This window comes from Drosophila mojavensis, unplaced genomic scaffold (genome assembly GCF_018153725.1).
Source record: "Drosophila mojavensis isolate 15081-1352.22 unplaced genomic scaffold, ASM1815372v1 contig_49, whole genome shotgun sequence".
In the NCBI taxonomy this organism is placed as follows: domain Eukaryota; kingdom Metazoa; phylum Arthropoda; class Insecta; order Diptera; family Drosophilidae; genus Drosophila; species Drosophila mojavensis.
The window spans coordinates 1,136,014-1,154,558 of record NW_025318872.1 but is presented as its reverse complement, the minus strand read 5'-3'; the positions used below and the strand labels follow the sequence as shown (position 1 = coordinate 1,154,558).

At 38.0% G+C, this 18,545-nt stretch overlaps 1 protein-coding gene across 7 annotated transcripts in view; it reads left to right on the top strand.

Annotated features, from left to right (window-relative positions):
* Positions 1–18,545, top strand: part of LOC6577848 — a 49,429-nt gene that overhangs the window by 9,423 nt on the left and 21,461 nt on the right. For all 7 annotated transcript variants that reach the window (XM_015165841.3, XM_015165846.3, XM_015165845.3 and 4 more), the window contains exon 2: positions 6,484–6,529. The gene's annotated coding sequence lies outside the window, so the exon portion shown is untranslated. The remainder of the gene's footprint in view (positions 1–6,483; positions 6,530–18,545) is intronic.

The following is an 18,545-nucleotide window of genomic DNA, read 5'->3' as shown; positions in this document are numbered from 1 at the left end:
CCAGCCGACTGTCAATGCCATTGATTTGAGTGTGCGACTTATGTTTGCCAGCTGAACGCCTTTCAGCTTCGATTCCTCCTCCACCTCCTTGCAGTCTTATTTGTGTTGTTGCCTTTGCTGCATATCCCCTAGTCCTCTTAGTCCTTTGGGTCTGCTTTACACTCGATTCTCTTCCATTTTCTGGGAAATCAATGGCTTCTCCTTGCCCCTCGTCTGTTCAGTCACAGCGTTGCCTTTGTCTCTGCCACAGACGTCACTCACTCACACACACACACACGCACGCACACATGCATGTGTTGCCTGCATCCTGGCTAAAAGGCAAAGAAAAATGTTCACTGTGCAAACTTTGTTGCCAGCTTGTTTTACTTAAATTTGTATTTGCCACGTACGTGTTGCAGGCAATTCGCCTCCATCTAAACTGCTGCTAGCCCCTCCCTCCCCCGGAGCCAGGCCATCGTTCTTTATTTTGTAGAATTTTATAAGCCCAACTTACTTATCCAGCCTGCCAGCCCGTTAAAAGTCTAGTTATTTCTTAGTTTCATTGTGTTGGCCTTAGCAAGTTGCCCGAACTTGTTCAAGAGCTATTTTTCCACTTCCTCGGCTATATATGCATACATACATACATACATACAACGCTTATAAGGATTTTGTATAGCTGCGGCATCCAAAGCTGTGCTTATGCAACATCCATGTGAAATGAATCTTGATGCTGATGCTCATGCATATACGCATAATCTATAGCTTCATCTCGTTCTCTTTCTCTCAATCTCTCCATCCCGCTCTCTCGCACATTTCTCTTTATTCATCTAGACGTCGCTCAGTCCCATGTTTGTTTGTAGATCTGGCTAGAGTCCCTTGGGGCCTTGTTTAGATTTATTGCTTTTTCGTTTTATTCTCGGGGCTCTTTTCACTTGATAATTGATGAATGTTGTGAATGCTGCATGCGCACTCACACACACACACTCACACATATATATGGTACACATACATGCATATAACAAAGAGGACTCTACATTTCATAGCCGTATTCGAGTTTCGCTTTGGACATTTGTTTATTTCCATGACAAATGCTCAGAGATCAGCCAAAAAAAAAAATAAAAATAAAAATAAACAATGACAAGTCAATCAGGGATTCAATTAAGTCAAGTGCAGCATACACGCGCGCCACATTTAATGTCAGTTGAGAAATCATTTGCTGCCTCAGCTTCCATTGCGTTTGTTTTGCAGCACCTGTCCTGCGGCACAGACCAGAGCACGCAATGCCGCAAGGACACGGCAGGGCAATAAAAAGTCTGGCAAATAAAAGTCTGCCAAAGACGTGCCAAAATGCCAGCTAAGTAGGCAACGGCAACGGAAAATCAAAATCTCTCACAAAATAAATATCAACAAACAAACAATGTGAAACAACAATTAAAAATGCTCAAGTTGACAAAGCGCGACCCACAGATATCCTAGAAAATAACAATATTAATATATAAATAAAATAAAATATATAAAATCTACATTACACATAAGATATTAAATGGAAGTGGAAATAAAAATACGAAATTTGAAATAGGAATAATATATAAACATGAAACGAAATAAATTAAATATAAAGTAGTAAACAATTAAAATATAAAATGTATAAAATATAAAATTAGTCAATATAAATATAATAAATTGAACTATGAAATTTGAAATATAAATATAAATATACAAAATTATGAAAAAAAAAAATTAAATAAAAATAATATTTACAAAAAAAAAAAAAAAAAAAAAAAAAATAGGAAATTTATGAAATACGAAAAAATATATAAATAATAAAACTATTAATTTGGTAATATAGACAATATTAATAAGCGCAAACAATAGGTCAAAAATATATTTTTAAATATAATTAAATATTTTTAAATATATTTAAAATATATTTTATAAGGCTTAGAAGAAATGCTCTAGGCAAATATTGGAATAACCACTTCAGCAGCAATTCGCCCAAGCAGACGCTGCCCACCCTTTCACTGGCTGATTACAGGGTATTACAAGTTAACAACAACAACAACAACTGTGGTATAAGTTAATAAAAGCGGCAAACAAATCTCTCACGGGGGCGACACAGCACAGTGCAAACTCGTAGACAGCTGTTTATTGTTGTGTGTGTGCGTGTGTGTGTGTGTGTGAGTGTATGCGCGAGTGTGTGAGTATGTGTTACTGCGTAAATGATTGTCGGCGCCTGCTGATGACAAGTGTTGCGTGTTTTGAATATAGGACTAGGGTGCTTCAGCCCACTTACACACTCATATACTCATTCACACACACACACATACACACACGTACACAACAAACGCACTCAGATTGTCAGACACGCCCCTCTAATGACAGTGCGGGTGAACTTCTCAAGTTGGGGCTTGATTATGATGTGATATAATGTAATACTTGGCGGGGTTATTTGTCAACGCGAAGTGTCATTTCAGCTAAATAAAATAAAAGGGGAAGAAGAAGATATAAATGAGTCTCATGCCTTGAGGCAAAAGCAACAATTGGCACTGAATTTCATACAACTTTTACTGCACTACGATTATCTGTTTAAATAGTTCAGGCATGGCTTTAACTCAAGCTTAAAGCTTAAAGTTTGCATTTCATTCGCCCGTTATCCATATTCTTATTGCTCTCAATGAATAGGCATTCAATGCTCCATGCTTGCTTTCCGTAGTATTTTCTTATTTTTCTCTGAAAAAAAAATGAAAAAACACGCCTCATTTGTTGCGTATTCAAAAAGCACAGCGAGTAGAGCGAGAGTTTTATCAGCTCTCGAAGGCTATTCAGTTGCTGCCATCAATCATCTGGCCAACATGCTGCACGCCCACCGCTGCCCACTCGCTTCGATGTTCCAATCAAAACAGCAAATGTGTCGAACAACAACATATGCAAAAAGGACAGCCCAATCTACGGCTATAGCCGCCATATGTACACCGTGCGCCAAAAAGGCTGCAGCAATTTCGTTGATTAGTCCGGTGTCTGCGGGAATTTCGCTTCGTTTCGTTTCGTTTCTTGCCAAACTCCTCTGGTTGCTCACCTCTCTGCCTTCCTCTCCTCTCCTTCTCTCTAACTGTGTTGCTGCTGGCTATTGCCACACATAAAAACTAAACGCCCTACACACACACGCGCACACTCATACACATAATTGATACAAAGACACACACACATACACTACTACATGTTACAGTTACAGCAAACGACGCTTAGGAAGTTTTCTCGCTTTGCAAATCCCTTTTTTTTTTTTTTTTTTTTTTGTACACTGGAAAAATGGCGAAGCTATTCTTTCTGTCTTGCCAGGCCTCGTTCTTTTACAAAACTTTTATAATACATAGCATTTTTTTTTTTTTTTTTTTAATATTTTGTATATTCTGCATACAAATATTTCTTCAATTTATCACACTTAATTTTGTAATATTTGATAATTACTTTGAGTGCAACAATGAAAAATCTATAAACGTAAACAAAGTTTGCCAAAAAATTGATTTGACATGCATATTGAAAAAACGATTTAAAAGCGATTAAGTAAAAGGCCTCAAATCATTTTGTGTGCGGAAATTCATGTTTGTTAGTCTGAAACTGAGACTGGCTTGTTGCATATGCTAGAGACAGCTTGTTCTTTATCAATCAATCAAGCATTTTTTTTTTTTTTTTTTTTTTATATGGAAAGTTGTTAAATAGAGATATAAGAAGTGTTAACCATTAAAAGGGGCGTGAGAAGTGGCTGGTGCTGGAAGATTAGTTTATCGAATTGTAGCGCGTAGCATAAAATAAAGAGACGTATTTTAGATAAATAAAATATATAGAAATAAATATACACATATATAAAATATTTGTAATTTTGTTTTTGCTAATGTGAAAAGTTAAATTAATATTTTACATATGCAGCTAAAACTTTTGTACATCATTTTTTTCATTCTCTCTTCAAGTGAAAATTAGAATACTTTTATATCTTGATTTTGTATAAAGTAAAGTAAAGTTCATAACTTTTATGAGCAAGTCATCAAAGTTAAAGCGCATTCAAATTTCGCATATTTTTGACTGTATTCTGAACGTGTGTGTGTGTGTGTGTGAGTGTGTATGTGTGGCTGACTGCTGGGTTTTATGATTACTAAACAGACCTTAATGTACACACACACACACACGAATATATATATGTATATATATATATATATATATTTATTTATTTGTATCGCAACCTTCGTTCTTGGCTGCCCTTAGCCGTTTGGGCACCTTTTTTGGCACAGGTGCACACTGATATATGGCACGGGCCAAAGTCGTTTCGAGCCGGGTTCCTCTGATATATGTTGGCCACGTGGCAGGCCGTGCTGGCCGTGTTACAGGCGAGATACCATCGCAGAGCAGACCACACACTGCCAGCACGGCACCACAGCACCACAGCACCACCGCCAGCGCTGTTAGCCACCTTGCTATTTTGGCAGGCGCGCATTTGAGTTTCTAATCAAGGTTATTTTATGCCTGCCAAGCGCGTTCTTAATGCCCAAATTACATTTTTAGTTATCGTTCTTGGCTGTGGTTCTCTCTCAATCTCTCTCTCTCTCTGTCTCGCTCTTCCTTTCTCTTTCAGTACTGCTGCTTGTTTGTGTTTGAGGCTTGTTTCCGCTTTTATGTGGGTGTCTTGCGGCTGCCATTTGGCATGCTGCTGCTTAACATTTTGTTGGGCAATCTAAGCGGCTTTTTGGCAACGCGTCGTATGCGTGATAAATTCAAGTCGCTTTCGCTTTATCCCTAATGCGGCATGTTTAGACATTTGCACACACACACAGAGAAAGAGAGAAAGAGAGAGAGAGGGAGAGATAGATAGAGAGAGAGAGAGGGAGAGAGAGTTGTGGCCGCCAGCTAATTGGGTTCTGTGAGAGCTCTGCATCCGCTGCTCTGCCGTACAATAACAAAAGCCCATGACAATTGTCTGCCAAGACAGGATCCATTATCGTTACAGTCAGACAAAAGGCGTGGCACTGCTGTTTGCCTTGACTTGCTGGCTGCGAAAGCACTTTACTTTGCTGCTCTTGGCTGCATGTGCTGCCGCATCTATTGCCAGCCAAAGGAAAAAAACAACATGAACACGATTATTGCGATGTTTGTTGTTATTGTTGTGTCCCATGCAAATCGCTTGCCCAACCAATTAGTTTTCACAGTCACATTTAAAGTGCCATAAAACACTAGGCACACATGTGTATACATTTGTGTGTGTGTGTGTGTGTGTGTCTGTTTGTGTCCTGTTTAATGGACTCGACTGGATGATGCTATTCATCATCAATCAATACAACGATTGCGCCGTCGCTGTATTCGGGTCAAAAGAGTTTGTCAAGCGAGCGCCGCTGCATTGACTGTCTATACAGTTCTCTCTCTCTCTCTCAATGTGTGTGTGTGTCTGTATATATATATATATATATAAATGAATATGTATATCTCTGTGTGTGCTTGTGTATCTGTGCAGAGCACTTAATGCGGCAATAAGCAAGGATTCACATACATGACAACATGCATATCTGGGCCATTGGCATTAAGTGCTTGTCAATTTGCATTGATTTGACACCCCTTTTTTTGATTATTCAAAAGATGCATATAAAAACGCTTGAATATGCAAACGAGCATATCCTAGTGTTATGGACTGAAAGATATACGCCAGTAAATATATACGTAGGGCTGGACACTCGAAATGTTAGTGGCGGGCTGTAATTTTCAATTCATTTATATATATTACATTTTTTATTTTATTTTTTTATTAAATTGCTGACAACATTCATTTATACGTTTATAAAGTATTATCTGAACTATCAGTCAAGCAAAAATTAAGTGCTGCATCACCGATCTCATGTTGATTACACTTCGAATGCCTGTCCTGTATAAACATTGTGATAAAGAATCAATATAAATCAAATGAAGAAATAATATATCTGAAAAAAATATATTACTTAAAGCAGTATCGATACAAATAAAAAGGTCTGCTTTAAGAACTATAAATTTTTTTTTTCTAGTATAAAATAGCAAAGTCGATAAAAGCTAAAAAGATTTCACATTCGTATTCAATGAACATAAATAAAATAAAATTAAAATCCAAACTGAAAATTTATGTCATAGGCTCATGACTTTATTATTCAATAAACATAATAAATAAAACGAAAAATCTAAACAGCCGGAAAAACTTTCGCATAATAAAAGGATAATCATAAATTCGTATATGCTATGAGCTAAAAAATCAATATAGTATTAATACTTATTCCTTACCAATTTTAACTGTCAATTAATAATAAATATTGATCAAAAATATCGTAAACTAAATTAATATCCTTTCACCATTTTCGCTCTAAACTTTAATCAAAATTAATGTGTTAATAAAAAATTTGCCATAAATTCATATCAAAATTTTTCATAAACTGAATTTTGCATTTTCAATAAACTTTCCAATAAGTAAAAATTTATATCTGCTTACTATCTTTACAGCTGACATGTTCAAGGCCAGCGCAGAGTCGAACATTTTATGTTTTCGGTAAGTGCAGATAGGTATTGAATAAATAAATAAATAAACAGCTAAAGTCGTTATAAGTGGAATATGCCCAGACAATTTAAACTTTTGCGGCAGCCAAAAGACGCACGTAAATGTTTCACACACACATATGTATATACTCAGGCAGTTGCAAACTCTTAAATAGCTAATCAAAAATACATACACAGACACCAAGGCAGGGAAATGAGGAAAATTTATATGCATACATATACATAAAAGAGCTTGAAAGGTTTTGCCGCTGTCAAAGCAAATACAATTTGGCAAACGCTTTAGCAGCTAAATACGTACATGTATGTGTATGAGTGTATGTGTGTCTGTGTAATAATTTGATAAAGTTTATTAGACACGGAAACCGAGCGTAAGCCAAGCTCTTAAATTAATCATACGCCATGGCAGTCGACATACAAGCTTATATATATGTATGTATATATTCAAATATATATGTTTGAAATAAAGTTCGCTCCACATGGAAATTTCATTAAATTTGCGACCTTTTTGAAGAACGTTAAGCTAGCTGCTGTTGTTGATCTTGTTAAGAGCAGAGACATGCGCCTAAACTGCCATTAGTTCAAATCACATGTCATTGACAGTTCCAAGTGACCCCAGACTCAAACAGGGTCTATATGACTATAGGTATGCATACACAGAGAAAAAAAAAAAAAAAAAAAAGACGGCAGAATAATGAAAATGAGTAATTAAAAATAATATTAAAATATATTAAACGAAAATAATATGAATTAAATGACATTAAAATTTAAAAAAAGAATTTAAAAAATGAAATAGGCAATACTTTCTTTAAATAATCAAATTAATTTAAATGAAATTTTAATTAAATGCAAACTTTATTGAATTAAAAATATTAGTTAAATGCATATTTTATTTAAATACAATTTTTACAATTATATATATATTTTTTAATATAAATATGAAGTTTAGCTGAAATTTACATTAACATTCAAACATTAATGTTTGTGTGGTTCAAATTTGAAACCAAATAAGAGTTCTAATCTATCAATAATTTATGTTTTGCTTAATAATATAATAATATATAATATTTTGAGACTACACAATTTTGCTTAAAATGTACTTCAAAGTTCAACAAATCATGTCGCTTTCAGCACTTAATTAACTTTCAACCATATTTCTATGTTTCATATCTAACGAGAGATTCTTTGACTGTATGTTGCTCTTCATACAATAAATGTTTACATACATATGCATGTATACACATTAGTGTATGTGTGTACGTATATGTGTATATATATGTCAAGCGCTTTGTTCCAAGTGTGAACTATTGTTGTTTTTGTTGTTTGTGTGCTTGTCTGTTCGTTGGGCGCTTAAATGTTTGCCTACGTGTCAGGCTGCTGTCAGTGGCAGTTGCCTCTTGTTGTCCACACGCCCCTATGCCATATGGTGGCGCCTGTTTTATGACAGTTCATTGATATTCATTCGAATACGTGTGTGTGTGTGTGTGTTTGTGAGTGTGTTTAACCCTTTTGTGCCTCACTTGACTGCCGCTTAAATTGCGTTCAATGTGGTTGCTAGACAACAAAAGTGTGCCTGCCAGGAAATTCAATTAAAAATCGCAAATGATACTGAGAGGGCTACCAATGCATGTGTATGAGGCTCTATGTGTGTGGGCACAAATCGGCTTACCTTCACTGTGTCCTCCGTCCATAGCAATAGCTGGCAAATGTGCTCAAGTGCCAGCAGCTGGCAAAGTCAATCACAAGTTTGATTTCCTCTCGCACTCTTTTGCATACTTTTTATTGCATACTTTGCTGCGCTTTGCAGCGCTTCCTCTGGCCCCACAATCAATATGGCCAACAGATTCGTTATAGTTTCATATCCGGCATCAATACTTTCCTTCTTTCCTTCTCTCTTTCTTTTTTTGTGTGTACCCAGAATCCATTTTTGTCTTCTTTTCTATTTTTGCCTGGCATATGCACTGGCTGTATGCACTTTTTATATGCGCCTCTTCATCTCCCGCTTCCTCTGCTTCTTCTTGGCTGTAAGTTTTTGTTGCGCCAGCTGTTTGGTATTTTCTATTCATTTGGTGTTTTTTCTTTTTTTCCTCTGGCAGTTGGCAAACTCTTGACGAAAATTATGTTTTATATCTGTCTGCTTTGGCTCACTCAACTCGTTTGGCTTTAAAGTTCAAGTATTTGGGGCGCAAAGTCCTATGAAAATAAAAAACCAAAGCTCACAAAATCTCATCAATTTTTCAATGCTCACCTGAGAGCGCTAGAGCCAAACAACAGCAGCAGCAGCAGCCGCAGCAACAGCAACGGCAACAAAATTAGCCAAGTTTTCTGGCCAAGTTCCAAGCGAAGCGTAAATTTCATCCAGCCTCCAAAATACATTGATATACATCTCTCTCTCTTCCTCTCTCATTTTGGTCTGACAGCAAGACACTTAATCCGCACGTTTACACCTCAACGCACACACACAAACGGGGCAGCCGGGTGAGCGGGGCGTGGGGGCGTGGGGGCGTGGAGGCGTGCCTGCGGCTGAAGTCGCAATAAATTCGTGTATCTACTTAATAATTAACTGGCAAAAGTTTTTGGCACCACAACAAAAGAGCCCATAGGCAACCATATAACAATATGAGCCCAGACAGCAGCCAGTGTCAGGGCCTAGCACGTTTAAGCACAAAAGGGGGTTCCTTGACGTGATAAACACATTCACAATAGTTCAGTTATCGGGCAGGCAGATTCTGCAATGAGCATTATCAAAGAACAGCTTTAATTTGCCACTGAGCTGGCATGGGAGAGGGGGACTATCTTGTATATTAAGGTACTGTTATAAAGGTCTGTTTGGGCAAACAGTTTGTTAAATTAATCGATAGCAGCTTATCGATTACTTTTCCAGGTGGCATTTGCGATGTCTTTTTGTGGAAGCTCCAAAAAAATCTGTTCTTAATAATACATAAAACAGTTTGGTAAGAAATTATAAATGTAAATGGAGAGATGACAGACGATGAAATCGAGACGACAGAAGATGAAACAGAGATGACAGAAGAAGAAGAAGAGATGACATCTCAGGCTTTGAATTGTATATAAAAATAGTCATTGGAATCGTGAATGTTAATGTTAATCTTAGACTATTTAACATATTATAATAAGATGTATAGAACAAAATGTGTATATTTCACTTTCTGTAAAGTTAAGCTCGTTCATGTTGACACAATCCGAACTTAAAGACTTCATAAAGACATCAACAGTGTAAGATCCCCATGACAGCTGGCCACAAAATGAAGTTTCCTAAATGAATTGAGGTTGGGATACGCAATAGCGAGAGGATTACAAGCAAAATGTTGCGCTGCTTTAATTGCACTTGAACTCCACCCGGAGTTGGACAATCAGCCTGCCCCGGCCATAGACCGAGGGAGCCCACTGCTCGACCCTAAGCAGTTCAGGTTAATTTGCTCAGCGATGTTGCTTCAGTTGCTCATTAATTATAGCTAAGTCGGTGCCCTAATGATTTACCTGCAGATGTTGTTGTTGTTGTTGTTGTTATTGTTGTTGTTGGTGTTGCAAGTTTTTGCGTTTTATTATTTCTTGATTTCATTGCGCTGAGTGTGTTGGCTCGACGGCGGCCAGCCTGTTATCCTCGCCGCTGTCCGTTGTCCGCCGTCCGCTATCCTCGCCGCTTATAAATGCTTTGTAATCAAATACGCGCTGCAAAAACTTTTCTTTTATTTTAATTTTTCTTCGCTTCATTCTATTTTTCTTCGTCTTTTGCTGTTTAGCGCACGCTATTTGACCGTTGAATTTTCTTTCTTTTTTTTTTTTTTTTTGTATTATTTTCATTACGCCTACCATGCCACGCCCACTTATTGCGCATTTAATTAAGCAAATAGCAGCGGCTGAGCTCGGCATTTTCTTTCACTTTTCTTTTCTTTTTGCCTGCTTCACTTAGTTTTCATTTCATTTTCTTTTTATTTAATTTTTTTCTTTTTTACTTTTTCTGTTTGACTTTTTTACGCGCTGGCTCTTTGATGCCTATTCTTTGGGGTTTCGCACTTGTTGCCCCATTTTGTTGCCCATTTTGTGGCATATTTTTGTGGCGATTTGGGCGCCCTTCTTCTTTTGCTTTGATGAAATAATTTTGTTCGCGCGCCAAGCGAAAGATAAGTTAAATGAAAAACTATTTGAAGTCTATGCGAATTTTTATTTTAAATGTGAAAATATTTTTGTCTTAGTATTTCAGTCTCACTCAGGCATATATATATACATATTGACTAGAATAAAATGTACCTAAAAATAAATATATATATATAAAATAATAATATATATATATAATATTATATAAAATAAATATACATATATATATATATATATATATATATATATATTTATTTTTTTTTTTATTTTTAGGTACATTTTATTCTAGTCAAAGTCTTGCCTAGTAAGTTCTCTCCCCTTGTAGAAGCATAATTGAGCTATGATTAAGACAAAAGCCCCATTAATTGCACTCTAAATTCTCCTATATTTCACGCTTTTCCGTGAAAATGAAGTGCATAAAACTTCTTCAAAGATCGTAGTCAACTTAAATTTGGTCAACACACATACAAAGGTTGTCTGTAAGCTGAAATATACTTCGCTCAGTTAAGCCCCGACTTTTTTCTATTTCTTGTTCTTGTTGTTGTTGTTGTTGTAATCAATATGTTTTCTAAACAGCTTAACCTTGTTCAAGTCGCTTGGGTCCTTACGTATTTGGCCCAAGAGAATTTTGATATTGTTTGCCCGACAATTTTCCAGTTCCATTTCAAAACAACAAACAGACTCAAAGTCTGCAGGCTTCCACTTAGTTGCATGCCCCACTCACAGACACACACACACACACACACACACACACACACACAGACACTTGTGCAGCAGACAACCCCTCATGCACATTCGCTGTTGCACATTGATTTCTTTTCTTTTGGCGCTACCTTCGGCAACTTGTCGCCTGTCGTCCGTCGCCTTTCCACACGGCACAGCGCTCACTGCCAATTTGCAACTAAATTGCAAAGCTGTCATTCGTGCAACCAACAACGACAACAACAACAACAACAGTAGCAGCAGCAGCAACAACAACTGCTGCAAATAAACTGACTCACGTTGCCAGCAACAATTTAATACGGAATATGCTACGGTGCGACGTGACAACTGGGAATTGAGAATTGGCGAACTGAAGAGCTGCTGGAGAAGGACAAACCGTGCGAGCAGTGGGAGCAGAGGCCGTAAGGAGTAACAGCGCCACACGGCAAACGTTGCCACGTACAGGCATTTCAGCTTAACCACGGTGCCACGGTCGAGTGCAGGCTGCATGGCTACAGTTACGTATAACCTATGCACACACCTGCCCCTCCCCTGTTTGCCCAGCCGAGAGCCGCAGTGTAATTGAATTTTAATAAAATTGTAAACCAATTAACTTGTGAGTGCGAGCGCTTGTCTTGCTGGCAGCGGCAGAGTTTGCATTCATTTGCAACAATTAATAAAGCATTAAGGCAGAGAGAGAGTGTGTATGTGTGTGTGCGTCTGTGTGTGAGACAGGAGCGACTTGAGCCAAAATGTCAAGATTCCAGCAGCAGCAGCAGCAGCGATTGCAGCGACTGCAGCGCAAAGCAAACGAGACGAGAGGCAACAAGGTCGCCATGCACGGCCAAAGACAACTTAATTAACCTCGACCTTCGCGGCCAGGCAGCGAGGCGGCCAGGCGGCCACTGCGCGCTGACGTCAGACCCCGTCACCGTCACCGTCACCGTCACCGTCACCGTCAGCGTCAGCGTCAGCGTCAGCTTTTTGCCAAACAAGCCACGTTCAATGCCGTGAGCCATGGCTGCCCGTCCGGGCCTGGTCAGCACTGGATGACCATCATTGTCGCACAGCCACATTAAGACATCAATAATAATAATAAAAAGCAACAACAACAACAACAACAACAAATAGTAATAATGCGTGTGCGTGCAATGTAAATATGAGCATAAAAAATGACTGCGCGCTGCGCTGCGCTAATTGCCAATTCACTAAAGCGACCAATTGGCCATGCAAGTGCAACGGGGCAGCGGGGCAGCGGGGCTGCGGGGCAGGAGGGCGGTCGGGTGTGCGGTCATGAATCGTCACAGCGAATTGTAGATTTTGCGCATGCGCAGCGACGAGTCGCGTCGCATCGTGTCGTACGATCTGTCGCGCTCTCTGCCGGTCCTCACGCTCTTCGCCGGCTACGCTAAACCCGTTTGGCAGCCTCCCTCTCTCGCTCTTTCTCTCTCTCTCTCTCGACTTCTCTCAATGTTGCACAAGTGACGGCAGCTGTTGTTGCGGCTGCTGCTGTTGCCATTGCAGTTTCAAGAACCGGGTCAAGGTTGCTGCAGCGATCACAGCTAGCGGCAAAGTCGAAGTCGGCTTCGACGTCGACGTCGACGTCGCTTTCGCCTTGTTCGCTTTACATTGAAAGTCAAGTTCGTGCACATGTTTGATTGGCATTGGACATGATGCAGATTGAGGCTGGCTCAGCTCTTGGCGGCAGGCTGGACAACTGTTGACTGTTGAGGCAGCCAACATGTTCGATAGCCAGGCAACATGTTTGAACAGAATACAATTGGGACCATTTAGAGAGCTGTAATATATATATATATATATATATACCCATAACCCATGGATCTGCACTCATGTCTCTGTTGGCAGAGCTGCTCGGCTCAGTCATTGATCAAGCGCCAGCAAATGGAATTAAAAGTTTAACTTGATTATCACTGATGGCTGCAATATATATAATATATATATACATATATAAACAATGCTATTTATATGCATTTATTATGCTTTGCCATTAATTTGCATGTGCAACATACAAAAGCACTGAGAGCTGCATCAGAAAACAATTTTCATTTAATTGAAATTCTTTATTTTTACTCTTTTTTTCCTGACATGCGGTGCAATTTATCATTCGATTGAGTCCAGCGGGTTCATGAAATATTATAAAATTACATTTATTATTCAAGCGTAAAATTGTCCAACTAAATCAAAGTAGTGAGAGCAAAAATATTAAAGCGAAAAAAAAAAAATAAAAAATAAAATAAAGAAGTTTTTTTATTTAAAAACAGCTAAAATTTAAAATTGGTAAAAAAAAAAATATTTTTTCTCAGAAATTCTTCACACAAAATTCAATAAATGAAAACTTCATTTAATAGGCTTGTTTTGTTTCATTTCTTTTGTCACATTAAATCAATAGGTTTAATTAACTTTTGAGTGAATAGCCTTTGGTTATTTTCATGGCAATATATTTTACCAAAATGTATATATATATTTTTTTTACACATATATTTTTTATATATTTCCAGCTAAAGTTCTTACTTTAGGCAGTTAAAAATGTTATTATTCATATATTTATAGCAGGCAAACAAAGCGGCTGTCACTCAAAGCGTTTTTCAAAGTCAGCAGAGCACCCCATTTGGCCATGTGCACGGCATACTATACGCTATACTCTATAAGCTATGTGTATGCATGTGTATGTGTGTATACCCTATACGCACAGCAGTCTGGTTTTTCTAGTATAGAACAAGCTGTCTAGCACACATCTGTTGATTTAGATGCAACACACAGCGAATTGCCGCTGTGGCGACCCTGAAAATGCAATGAATGAAAGAGCTGGCTATAAACATCGAGTAAATGAGAGAGTGAGAGAGAGAGAGAGAGAGAGAGTGAGAGAGTGAGATAGAGAGGGTGGGTGGGTGAGAGAGCGCAGCTTGACAGCCTCGCTGCGCATCGACAGCTCACTATTGTTGTTGTTGTCTTGTCCACGAGCCGTGGCTCTGACTGTGACTGCGCGGCACATTAACAGCCAAGTGCAACCACAATTCCAAAAACAATGCCAAGCAGCGACTCGAATGACTTAGATGCGGGGCAGTGGCAACAGTCGCGGATTACGCAGCCCTGATAAGCCGAACGGCTTGCAAGAACAGCGTATGACTAAGACGCACAGCAATTCACACACACCACACACACACACACACACACACACATGTACACAGTGTTACTTCGATACTTGGCGCTGCGCTCGCCGAGCAGCAAAAATCAATTGTCGCAAGGTTAGCAATGGACACAGAGAAATATCGCAGGCAAACCGTAAAGCCAAAAGCCAAAACGTTGCGTCGCTGATCTTGAACCAATTGCAATTTGTTAAATGTTGCCAGGGTCACAGCAGCAGCCAGCCAAAGATATAAATATATATATATATATTTATATACGTATACGTATATATACGTAGTTTATATAGATAGACTGTATCCATGCCATGCCATGACATTGATCTGATCAACATTTGCCCTCAATTAATGTTGAATGTGTGTCTGTGTGTGCGTGCGTATGCGTAATGCACTTGAACTTGTGCCTCGCAGCTGCATTTGTCGCTTGCAGTTGCAGTCGCACTCGCTGGCCATGCGGCGTATGCGCAATTTTGCGCTCACACTTTACCTTATTTGCACATTGCGCATACGCAACGTTGCGCGCTGACCTTACAAGCGCGCCTAATTAGACCTGGCCAGTCTGCTCGTCCGTCCGTCCGTCCGTCCGTCTATCCGTCTGTTCGCTCAAGTACAGTCGACTTCTCGGCTTACTGTTTGATTATCAATTAGCTAACTGCCCGCTGACAAAACATCGCGAATGATGCGCGTTCTCAACTGCCACACGCCGCTGCCCCGCGCTGCTGTCACACACACACATACATACACACTGTGCGCCCGGATTGCGACAAATCAAGCCAATGTCAAACAAACACTAGCACACACACACACACACACGCTTGCTTTATGTCATGCGACATTCGTGACTTTTGCATCTATTGAGCAACCAGCAAATTCTCTTGTTCTCTTTTTTGTATACTCTTTCGCTCTCTCTCTCCGTTATTCTCTTTCTGTGGATTTTTATCGCTTTGCTTGCAGCGGCAAGTTGCGTGCCGAACGATCGCACACACACACACACATACGTACATACTATATGCTCTATATGTAGCATATAGTAGTACATTTACTCTATATATAGTTGTTTTATGGGTAGCGCTTAATCATATAACATATACAAATAATATATATATCTGCACAGCAGGCACATTTTTAATTATAATAAATTAATTGATAAATTAATCTCATTTAGTTATTTATTAGATTTGCGTGCATATTTAATTATAGTTAAATGATAAAATATTTATTAAAGTATTTAATTGTTTCAAAACGAACTTAAAATAAATATCTATACATTTTTTTTATATTTATGTTTTAAATACATACATATATTCCAATCATAGGGTCAATTGTGGTATATATCATTTCTATGGCAGCTCAAGATCAATTATTATAAATACTTTCCTATCAATCAGCCTTAGTTAGCTTCGTTTGTTATACTTAACTCTTTTTCTGCCACATAATTGAACTTATTACACGAAATTGGATTATATAAATAACAATTATTCCCTCTTGATGATTCACTGGCTCATTGTGGAAAGTCTCAGATGCATTCAAGCGATGACGTATTCAAATTATGCAGAGTAAGACTTTTCTTTAATAATAACAAATGTTAATCTGTATTTCATCAGAGCTCTGATGATGCAAACTAAGAGCAAACTGTATAAAGAATATCACTTCTATGTAACTGATGGTTTCTCTTATTTAAATTTTGCTATTTTATAGGGAATTTTCAACTTTTGAGCAGAGTTAAATTTTTACCATATTTAGAACACTATTGAATTTAAAGAAAGTCTTAAACAGTTCTAGAAAAATAACAGAAATTCAATTTCTTCCGATGACAGGCAACTACAGTATTTGTATGTATATTCATATATATATATATATATATATATATATATATATATATATAAAATATATATCTCTGGTTCCCTGGTTCAAAGTGCAGCTTCCTTCTTTTCATATTGCTCTGTCTGTGCAACGGGGAAAATAAATATTCAAAGGAGTCGCTGCTCAAAGGACACACAATCAGTGGCAGGCACGTGCCACCCTACAAATTCTTTAACATATATGTATATATATGTGTGTGTGTATATTTTTCTATTATATTTTTTCTGGTAGCTTCTTAGAAGACTGTCGTCTGACAGATTTTTGCTGACAGCTGTTCGCAGTTGTTGCATTTTCGCCATAAATTGGAGTCTGGCCAAAGGCGTTGGCCATAAAAAAATTGGTTGAATATTTGGTTTATTGCGTTGCTGAAATAATTGCAATTTATGACGTTGAAGTTTGCCAGCTATCGACGCGTGGCATCAGCACTCGTAAATAACAACAACAACAACAACAACAGCCAGATTCAACCGCTGGAATATTTAATAAACAAAACTTGCGCTAATCATTAAATTATGATTAATGTGCCGACAATTTTGGCAGCCAGCCGACAAAAGCAAAAAAAAAAAAAAAAAAAAAAAAAAAAAAAAAAAAAAGAAACGAGCAACGAACGTGCCCTGGACAAATGTCGGCATCGAGTTTTTGTTGCTGTTGTTGCTTTAGCTGCAGACAACAGCTGAGCCTGTGGTTGGGGCCTGAGCAGTCCTTGCAACATCTTGTTCGAGTTCAGGCATTGGACATCTTCCGACAATGAATCTTGCCAAATAGTTCAAGATGAATTGCACAAAGCAAAAATGTGCTGAGCATATATGAATATATATGTGATATATCTTCACATACATATGCACATATGTATCTGTATATTGATGGGCTCGTAGATAAGTAAGATATTTGTGCGCTCTTCTTTTTGTCTGCATTCGAGCATTGCTTAAGGTGTTGAGTTGTTATGAGACGCTCATTTCTGCACCCTTAAATGCTGTAGAGCACTTGAGCCTATATCGAAGCTAAACATATTTGTAAAAGTTTAGCTCTAACTGTACAAAAAAAATATATATATATAATTTTAAAAAATTTAAGTAATAAACAAATTGGATTTTTGTGCTTTTAAATTCACTTCAATCAAATTAAATTATGGTTAAATTTTATATACAAGACGAGCAGATTTACGCAGTATACATTTTACTCTAGGGCTCTATGTATATTTGATGTATATGAGCCAAGGCAGAGTATTTAAATTTACTAAGTACTACTACAACATAATTAAACAAAAATTAAATTAGGTAAAATATAAGAAACTCTTGAGATATTTTAAAATTGAATAATAAAATCTGAGCCTAGAGCATATGCTAAATACGGTAATTTTGCGTGTCTGTGTTATTATAATTTGCTTCAAAGCTTAAGTATTTATTCATCATAATTGAGCATTTCAAAGAGCACAGTTTTTAGGTCAAAGCTAAGAAGTCACAGCGCTTCAGTAACTGTTTTGATGGAAAACCACAAGGAATGACCTCAGTCGCCGTCTCAGTCGCCGTCTTAGTCTCCGTGTTATTCTCCATTTTGGTTTCCGTTTCACCTTTTGCAGCCACATCTTCACTGAAAATCCTCAAGAAAAAGCCACAAATAGCACAGATTTGAAAGACAAAAAGCATTTCTCTCTGTGATTGAGAGCTGTGCCATTCGGTAGACCTTGATTTTTGTTTTTCTTTTTGCTAATTGGATAAATTTGCAGTTTATAAGAAGCATAAATAAAATATAAGTTGGCTCTTTGCTATGCAGAAGCTGTTGTCGGCTGCTGTCGTTGCCTTAGCAGGACTCGCCTGATACAGACACAGACACACACAGCACACGTCCATTCGTGTTTATATATATGTACACATACATATATAGTATGCCGTTTCTAGCCAAATTGAATGTCGCTGACGGTAGCCAGAGTCAGCTTATTAAATATTAAAGCACTATATAACTATATGACTGGGGAGCGTTAAATCCTGTGGCTGTCAAGGCACGCAGCAAACTCAATTCAATAGACTGTCACACATCCTGTCAGCCCAGCTCAGCTCCTCAAGGTGCGGCTGCTGTTGCCGTCGCTGCTGCTGCTGCTGCTGCTGCTGCCACCTGCAGCTGAATTCAATTTTTGCGCTGCTTGCAACTTACTTACCAACTTTG